Raw genomic sequence first — 10,099 nt, 5'->3', positions numbered from 1 at the left:
CTCGTGTGCATGCGTGAGTTTTTCCACGCTTGTCGGTGACGTCATTCGCCTGTGAGCACGCCTTGTGGAAGGAGTGGTCCCGCCCCCTCGTCGGATTTTCATTGTCTGGAAATGGCGGAATGAAAAGGTCTTTTTTTTCCATCAGAATTTTTTCAGAAGCTGTTAGAGAATGGCACCTGGAAACCATTCGAAAAATGTATCTGGCTTTCAGTGAAAATTTTACGGGCTTCACAGAGAATAAGGACTTTAACTACAGGTTTAAGGACCCCTTTAAAGGACGGTCGGTGCGCCGCGCTGCAAGCTGTGACGATGCGGCACAAACCACTGGATCATTTCTAAGCTGATGGCTCTGTGGATACGAGACCGTCGTGTGCTCTTTCTCTGGTTATCACAAGACCTGGACATCAGCCATTTTCCGGCAGATTTCACTTTTAACAAGAGATTTTGTCATGGAAAGCCGTGCGGAGGCTTCGCGCGTCACGACCAATTCGCTGATGAAGCGAGACAAAGGAACACCTCCGTTTCGGAGTGTTAGAGGACAAGTTGGGACATGTCCAGCTCTCCACAAGTTCTTTTATACTCACTCGACTGGTAAGCACTGAAAGCCGAGATAGACATGTCCCAACTTGTCCTCTAACACGCCGAAACGGAGGTGTTCCTTTGTCTCGCTTCATCAGCGAATCGGTCGTGACGCGCGAAGCCTCCGCGCGGCTTTCCATGACAAAATCTCGTTAAAAGTGAAATATGCCGGAAAATGGCTGATGTCCAGGTCTTGTGATAACCAGAGAAAGAGCACACGACGGTCTCGTATCCACAGAGCCATCAGCTTAGAAATGATCCAGTGGTTTGTGCCGCATCGTCGCAGCTCGCAGCACCGACCGTCCTTTAAAGGGGTCCTTAAACCTGTAGTTAAAGTCCTTATTCTCTGTGAAGCCCGTAAAATTTTCACTGAAAGCCAGATAAATTTTTCGAATGGTTTCCAGGTGCCAGTCTCTAACAGCTTCTGAAAAAATTCTGATGGAAAAAAAGTCCTTTTCATTCCGCCATTTCCAGACAATGAAAATCCGACGAGGGGGCGGGGCCACTCCTTCCACAAGGCGTGCTCACAGGCGAATGACGTCACCGACAGGCGTGGAAAAACTCACGCATGCGCATGAGGGTTCAAGCATGTCTGACGTAAAAACATATGAATGAAATCCATATAGTTTTTGAAAAAAATAAAAAGGTACGATACTTTATGGACAGACCTCGTATATATATATATATATATATATATATATATATATATATATATATGTATATATATATGTATATATATATATATGTGTGTATATATATATATGTGTGTGTATATATATATATATATGTGTGTATATATATATATGTGTGTATATATATGTGTGTGTATATATAGTGTGTGTATATATATATATGTGTGTGTATATATATATATATATGTGTATATATATATATATATGTGTGTATATATATATATATATATGTATATATATATGTATATATATATATTACACGGTTTTAATGCACGACCCGGAGTCTGAAACACATTATAACCGTGTAATGCACGGCTTCGAGTTGTTTAATCCGCTTATACCACGGTCCCACACAGTGAGCTAACACACAAATATTTATTTAACAGAACTTGATAAAAATGTGTGAGTACTTGGGACTATTTTATGTTTTGTTTCTGAGCACTTACCAAGTCTGTAGGCTCGCGCCGCAGCGGGCCGCTCACACCGCCCCTCCTCCCTCTCTCTGCTGTGTCGCGCTGTGATAAACTCTGTCAAACAGGTACAGAAACTACGCTCGATGTTAAATCTTTACGCCGTTGCTTTTGCTGTTCTTCTCGTTTGCTCTCCTCTTTCCATTCCTCAAACGTTTTATTTTGGCCAACAATATTAAAATTCACTTGGAAATCCATGTTTTATCGCGTTTCTGTCATTCACTTGTCAAAACACAGCTGATCTGCGCCAACTGTTTGGTGCATTGCTATGGTGACGACCAGAGCGGAGTGATTATTACAGTGATTTAACTCGCCGAACTACGTGTGCGTACACACGAAAATAATGCACGCCAGTTAGACATGGAATTCTCACTGACCATGGTATATATATATATATATATATATATATATATATATATATATATATATATATATATATATATATATATATATATATATATATATATATATACATACACACCTACACATATGGTCATAATAACTGTACAAGAAAAGACAGAAAAAAAGGTGCATAAACAATTTAAATTAATCACAAAATTTCAAAACACAATCAAACTGTTGTGTGGGCCGCCAGAAGAGGAGGTACTGCTGGCCCACCACCAGAGGGCGCCCTGTCTGAAGTGCGGGCTTCAGGCACGAGAGGGCGCTGCCACCTCACAAGAGCGGCCGGGTTGACAGCTGTCACTCATCGGCTATGACAGCTGTCACCAATCATCTGCGCCTCACCCCGAATAAAAGCAGGACGACACCTCCATCACTCAGCCGTTTACGAGTTATACAGTTTTTGCTTCTGTACTTTTGCAGTCGTTCCTGTGAGTGCTTGCAGCTGGAGGCTGGGTTTGTGGTACGTGGAGGGCTGAGGTCTTCGCTCCCCACGCCAAACTGTGTTAAGTACTCACAAATACTGCACGTGCCGAGTTTCTGGTGTTAAGGTGGAGGTGTTTTTCCCACCTGACTATTAGAAGACGAACTTGCTGTTTTTGCTCTTCGCCAGCAGTACCAGATCCATCACGCTGAGACAGTGGCCACCTGGGGGAACTCGGGACTTGGCGGCTCCAGTATTCTCCTGGTTCTGTGGCGGAGGAAATCGTGTGGTTCCGGTTCTTCTCCAGACGGATGTCTCCTATCGTCGAGCCTGCCCACACGACACCTTGATTCCTTCAACCTATAACGGGTGAATATATTCTTTTTGTAAAGCCTTTTAAAACCAGCCAGTGTACCAAGTATTTTAATATTATCAGGACAGTTATTCCAAATATTAACACCCCTGATGGAAACACAATGACTTTTAACAGTAGTACGGATCTTCAATTTCCCAAATAATAATGTTCCTCTCAAACTGTATGACTGACATTTAATGGCATTCAGACTTATTTTGTTTCTGAAAAGGCACCAGGTGCTACACTTAGGAAGTAAGTATAGCTTCAGTAATGAACTGTAATAACGATAGTACACAACAGTAATAATACATTTGGTGTGTATTTATGGTTCAGAAAAAGCTGCACATACATGTCATTATTTTAGTCATTTCATTATGTTCTTTGATCACTCTACCAATACATTTTGAATGAGCATAAATCATGCCACATTTTCAGAATATTCACATATTCTTCACACTTTTTTATCCAAATATTTCATTCCATCATTTCTGCAAAATCAAAGACACAATTTATGAACAATAACATGCTGAAACTATATTCCTGACAAGCAACTCGAAGCTGCAGACGAAGCAGCTGCAGCTGCAAACAAAGCCTTGATCTTCTTCACTACTTGAAGAGAGAAAGCTCTCCCTGTCTTACAGAAAGTGGCAAAATGTTCACAATTCTTGTTCAGCAGATCGTACACACTCCAACATGTTTGGTCTTCATACAGCTGGACAGCTGTTTTCACCACATCCTCTGGATTGTTTTTAAGAGCCTTGTTGTATTTTACTCTGTACACCATCTCACCTCCAACAAATTTAATCAGTGGCATTTTACGAATCATTCCTTGTCCTGAGATGAGCTTCTTGTTTTCTGCCCCATAATCAATGACGTCTCCATCTCCGATGAATATACCATGGTGGTAATATCTGCCATCACTACTTTCAACAGCAAGATGATCTCCCCTCTTCACTTTCCTGAAAGAAAACTTTCCATCAGTTTAAAGTGATTAAGACACACACACACACACACACACACACACACACACACACACACACACACACACACACACACACACACACACACACACACACACACACACACACACACACACACACACACACAGCCTTCACATTTACGTTTGTAGTCATACGTATAATTTGCTGTATATTACAAATGACCAGTAGCCCAACATTAGTCTGTAATTCTGAATATTGGGCAGCACTGAACCGATGTTAGATCAACACTGACCAACGTCCCAGTGTCGGCCTGTTCCTAATAATATTCGACCTCACTCACCAAATGTTTTTAAATAATGAAATATGAGCATTTCTTCTGACCCACATTTCAAGGTCAGTGGCACGAAATGGCAGGACACAAATGCAAAGCTCAGACACGGACGAGTCACTTTCAAAAGGTTTTGCTGCGGGTACTTGTTGGTGCACAAGAAGACAGTCCAAAAACAGCAGCAGTATCAAAATCATCAGGCCAGGGCATGGTCCAAAAAACCTGCAGAAGGTCAAAAACGTAGCAAGATAAGCAAGACAAAACTGAGAAGATAGGGCTGGAAGTGAAGGCTGAGAGGCACGACGATCTGGTGGGGAACAGGTGGACAAGATGAGGTTTAAATACAGGAAAGTGATAAGCAGACAATGAGGAACAGGTGTGAGGGAAAGGACCACCTGGGAGTGGAAAAGACAGAGGGACACGCCCACCACCGAGCACCAAGTGACAGACAAGAGAAAGCAGTGCAGCAAAATCCAAGCAGAGAAAAATAACAGAAAAATATAACACAAGACATCATAGTCCAAATCCTGACAGTACCCCCCCCCCCCCCCCCAAAAAAAAGGTCGACCCCTGATGGTCCTGGAGCATCAGGATGAGTAGCACGAAAGTCACAGATGATCTGAGGGACCAAGATGAAGCAAAATGGGACCCAGGAATGCTACTCAGCACCGTGTCCTTCCCAATCCATGAGATATTACAGGCCACTGCCCCATCCTTGAGAGGAGGCGGCGGACGGCGTAGACAGGGCCCCCATCGATGAGCCACATGGGCGGAGGGGGACTGGTAGGGGGGCACAGTGAGCTGGACCAAAAAGGCTTGACATGCAGACATGGAACATAGGATAGATCCGCATAGCACTGGGGAGTTTGAGGTGCACAGTGACCGGGTTGAGAACCTTGATGATGGGAAAGACCTCTGTATTGACATTGTATGTTAAAGTGAAATTTAGTCCAAGAATGGGGAGATCTTATTTTGTTGCTGTTTTTTTTTCTTATTATTCTTTCAGTGGCCCCACCAAAGATCATTGAATATGCCCCTGAACCAACTCCAATTCTCCATGAAGAGACACACAAGCCCCTGGTCTTCCCAAGAGGCCTCCCAGCCAAAGTACTAGTCTGGACCTGCTCTGCTTCACTTTTGAGATCTGATGCTATCTGATGTGTTCAGAGCAGTACGGCTGCATCTGATTTTCTTGCTATAAAGTGCAGCAAATACAAAATTTAGGCAAAAGGTTTACAAAAGACAATATCCAAATGTGGCTTACATGAGTGTTATCAGTTCAAGGGAATACCGGTCATCAGATACTGAAGACATGTTGGACTCTGGAATAGAAAGAGGGAATAGAGTCAGTTCAGTTACTTCAGTGACATTTTGTTCTTGTTTGCGTCTGTTCACCACCACATTGGAGTTAAAATGAAATCATCCAGATGTAGCACAGATTTCATTTCATGTCCACTGGGATAACAAAAATTAAGCTTTAACCATTTAGGAATTATGGCCATGTGAGTCCTCCCCTGGTGGCTCCAGGTGACCACAGCAGCAGATTCAGGTTCTTCGTGGACAAATACGCTCAAAGCGCCTGGTGTTCCCAAGCGGTCTTCCAGCCACGTCCTAAATCAGAGCCTGTACTGATTCATTTATGAGGTCTTACACAATCAGATCTGCTCAGAGTGACTTTGCTTCAACCATCTGTATGTAGACGACCTCCACTTTCAGAACACAAAAGTAATTAAATAAACTGAGTATCAAGAGTTTTTTTCATGAAAACCATCACTTTTACAGCCAGTTTTCTTGAGACAAGTCCGGTGATGGATACATCAGCATTTCCATGTCACTGAATAAGACTTGGAATTGATTTACATCAATCATTAAGAAATGCAAGCAGTACGATAGTGTACGGTAAATCTGTCTGGAGCAGGCAGTCCTCAAAAACTGAGTGACCAAACAAGAAGGAGACGAATGAGGGAAGCCACCAAGACTCCTTCTGAGTGTGCAGAGTGCAACTTTTTTCTACAATGTTAAATTACAGCGAGATTCATGGTGAAGTGGAAGAGAATGATTTTCTTTAAAAGCTGTGAAATTTCAGCTGTTGATTGCCAGAAGGCACATGGGAGACTGGAACGTTGATTTAGTCAGTTTTCTTGGATAAAATATTTCTCTGTTCCTTCATATTTCTTAAAAAGTTTGACATTAAAATATGTCAAGTACAATGTGAACATTATGACATTTACTTTCCATATATTCATGTTTTTCTGTGTATTTTGGTTTGAATTTCAGCAAGTTGTCTTCACCACGTCTAGATGCTTAAATACGAGGTCTATTAGATAAGAAACAGACACTTTATTTTTTTTAACTATATGGATTTAAATGACGTGAGATTACACCAATCATGCTTGAGCCCTCGTGCGCATGCGTGAGTTTTTTCACGCGTGTCGGTGACGTCATTTCCCTGTGGGCAGGCCTTGAGTGAGATGTGGTCCAGCCCTCTCGGCTGAATTCCTTTGTTTCACACGCTGCTCGAGACGGCGCGCGTTGCTTTATCAACATTTTTTCTGGACCTGTGAGGAATATCCGAGTGGACACTATTCGAGAAATTAAGCTGGTTTTCGGTGAAAAGTTTAATGGCTGATGAGAGATTATGGGATGTTTCTGTCGGTGTAAGGACTTCCCACGGAGCGGGACGTCGCGCCCTAATTTAAGGCTCAATTCAGCCAGGACGTCGTGAGAGAACAGAGAAGAATCAGAAGAGGCCGGCATGAGGACTTTATGCGGACATTCCACTGTTTAAGGACATTTTTTAATGAAACCATTTGTAAAATTCAGGCGGCTTTTGATGGCTTTCAACAAGTGAGTAACTGAGAAATTGTTTAACAGCTTGGGCATGTTCCAACTTGCCCGTTAAGGTTTCCAATGGAGGTGTTTTTCCTGTCGCGACCCCCCGCGGTCGGGTCCGGCCCGACATGCGACTCTGCCCACACGCTCTTTCATTACAAAATGTCCGTTAACAATGGAATGTCCGAATAAACTCCTCATGCCGACTTCTTCTGAAAGTTCTCTGTTCTCTGACGACTTACTGGGTCAACAGAGCCTGAAATGTGGAAGTTTTCAACTTGAAACGGCGAGACGCTGCCGCCTCGAAGCGCAGATCACCGTCAGGCGCCGTGGGCCGTCCTTACGGCGACACTACCAGAGCAAAATCTCTCATCAGCCGTTAAAATTTTTTACCGAAAACCAGCTGAATTTATCGAATGGTGTCCACTCAGTTGTGCCTTACAGTTTTGAAAAAATTTTGATCAAACAAAGCAGCAGTCTCTGAGCCATTCCTAAACAATGAAAAAATCGACGAGAGGGTGGGCGACTCCTCACTCAAAGACTGCCCACAGGCTAATGACGTAACCGACAGGCGTGAAAAAACTCTTGCATGCCCACGAGGGTTCAAGCGTGATTCAAATCCATATGGTTTTTGAAAAAAATAATAAGGTCGGATTACTTTTCTAATAGACCTCGTACACTGAGTTGCTGCCATGTGATTGGGTGATTTGCTATTTGTGTTAATAAGCAATTGAACAAGTGTACCTAATAAAGTGGCCGGTGAGTGTATATGTGCAGTAAAAACTCAAAAACCTTGTGCTGCTGTATTTGAATGCTGGTCGTAATAGTGGCACTTGAAGAGCCAAATATTTTCTGAGGTGGTGCTTGTTGTGTAAAGTTTGAGAACCGCTGCTGTGACCCAAGTTGGTTTCCACATACTGTGACCTGAAAATGTTCAGCTGCAGAGATTTAACCAGTCGTCACCACGACATCGTATATGAGGAACGATGGACGATGCGGTGAGCAGAGTTTGATTGGGAAGTGCCACCGTAGTGAATATAAAAATAACCTTAAAATTCTGCCAGTGCTACTTGCTAAAACTGCCCTTTTTTGACAACCAGCAAAAGTGCTTCTTCTGGTTTCAGCTGTATTCTAAAATCCCTTATTTTCAAAGGTCTTTCACTGCACTGCAGCCTTCTGTATAAACACATGCTGCCAAACCCTCTTCAACAGAAAAAAAAAAACATTCAGTATAAACACCAACATATTTAAACAATGTAAATAATTATTCTGAGTTATTGTAGATTGTACTTTGTGTCAAACATGAATAAAATAAACAGGCTGTTACCTGAAAGAAGAAAGTTACAGTCTGATCTCCTGCTGTTGGAATGCGTCTTTTAAAACCGTCTGCGTGGCAGCTTCAAGAGTTTTTTCCAACTCCAAGGGAGCCGAGCCGATACTAAAATGTGACGTCAACAGGCTGCCGGCCACTGATTGGTCAGAGAATGTCGTCCGAGAGGAAAATCAAAACCCGCCATTTTTAGTTTTTTCACCATAATCAGGAAACTGCTGCTGGATAACTTTGATCACATCCTTTAAACTTCCCAGCGACTGTGAAAAAAGTAAATTTCTTAAAATACAGAAAATGTGGCTTGTATTTCTTTTAATTTGATAATTTTTTAATAACATTATGAGAACATTAGTTGATAATGTTACAGTAATGTTAATATGTGGAGGTTTTCCATGGTTATAGAACGTTGTGGATAAATGTTTCCAGGAATGTTCTGGGAACATTCCCAAGGAATTCCCATAACATGATTAAAATTAAAATTCCATTCATGGAACATTCCCACTTTTCATTGTTGTCTCTTTCAGCTGCTGCCGTTTGTTGAGATCCAGCACAGATCTGCATTGGGATTTGACATGTTTTCTGCTGGAAGTTCTTCCTGGCGGAACTCCCGTTTTACCTGGAGAAACACACACAGCCCCTGGAGTTCTGAGGAGGCCTCCTATCCAAGTTCTAACCAGGCCTCACTCTGCTTAGCCTCTCTGATCTGACAGGATCAGGATCACACAGAGCAAACTGGCTGCTTTCCTACAAGTTTCATGATGAACATTCAATTTATTTAGGAGTTTGGTAATTCATTTTATTTCCTTTTGTCAGAATAAAGTAAAAACAAGCCTTTTTTAATTTAATTCTTTATTTGAAATAGAAACACTTGCACACACGCCCCTGCACTCACTGTGGCCCCCACCAGCAACTAAAACTTATACTCCCCACATTACATGAAAATTAGTTTTTTAGTCTTCTAAAATATAGTCTCCTAAAAATATAAACAAAATAAATGGATACATCGACGAGGGATGAGCAAGTACACCACTATCTGTATCTGTATATGTTCAACCATCTAAATTATCTGTATCCATATCTGCACTCGTAGCGGGCGGGGCCTAAACCGGAAGTGGGCGTGGCTTAACCAGAAATGGCTGGGGCTTAAATCAGTACATTATTTTAAGTCTGAAATTGATATGGGTTGATCAGAAGTCGCTATATTTATTGTTTTTTGAAAACTATTTACAGAACAGCCTCAAAAATGAGATTCAAATCAATGTTTTTGATCACAAAAGTAAGAGAACTATTTGTTGTGTGGGCCGCTGAAGAGGAGGTACTGCTGGCCCACCACCACCAGATGGCGCCCTGCTTGAAGTGCGGGCTTCAAGCACGAGAGGGCGTCGGAGCAACCGGGAGTGACAGCTGTCACTCATCATCAGCACCAGCTGTCACTCATCCACAGTTCATCACCACCACCATAAAGGCCGGACTACAACTCCACCTCCCCGCCGAGAAATCAGCCACTAGAGAGGTAATTTTCTCTGCTGAACAAAACATTGATTAATAGTCTGAACTTCTTTGCAGCCATTTTCCTGTGGTGTTGCCTTATCTGAGGGATTGGCATTTGGTGTGATCAGCGACGGCTTCGCTTCACACTCCAACCAGATAAGTGGTTAGACAGGAGCTGCACGAGTGTGTGATTGGAGGTGGAGGTGCTCCCTCCCAAAAGAACACAAAATGTGGGATTACTGAGTGTGCAAATTC

General features: G+C 42.5%; 1 long non-coding RNA gene across 1 annotated transcript; it reads right to left on the bottom strand.

Annotated features, from left to right (window-relative positions):
• Positions 1-3,105: 3,105 nt before the first annotated feature.
• Positions 3,106-8,431, bottom strand: LOC117516951. Its single transcript, XR_004562594.1, has 3 exons — positions 8,351-8,431; positions 5,456-5,513; positions 3,106-3,881 (listed from the first exon to the last, which is right to left on the bottom strand). It is a non-coding gene; the product is annotated as an uncharacterized LOC117516951 (long non-coding RNA).
• Between the last annotated feature and the right edge of the window lie 1,668 nt (positions 8,432-10,099).

Source organism: Thalassophryne amazonica, chromosome 9 (assembly GCF_902500255.1).
Source record: "Thalassophryne amazonica chromosome 9, fThaAma1.1, whole genome shotgun sequence".
In the NCBI taxonomy this organism is placed as follows: Eukaryota; Metazoa; Chordata; class Actinopteri; order Batrachoidiformes; family Batrachoididae; genus Thalassophryne; species Thalassophryne amazonica.
Note: the sequence above shows the minus strand (reverse complement) of the source record. Positions and strands in the feature narration are given on the sequence as shown.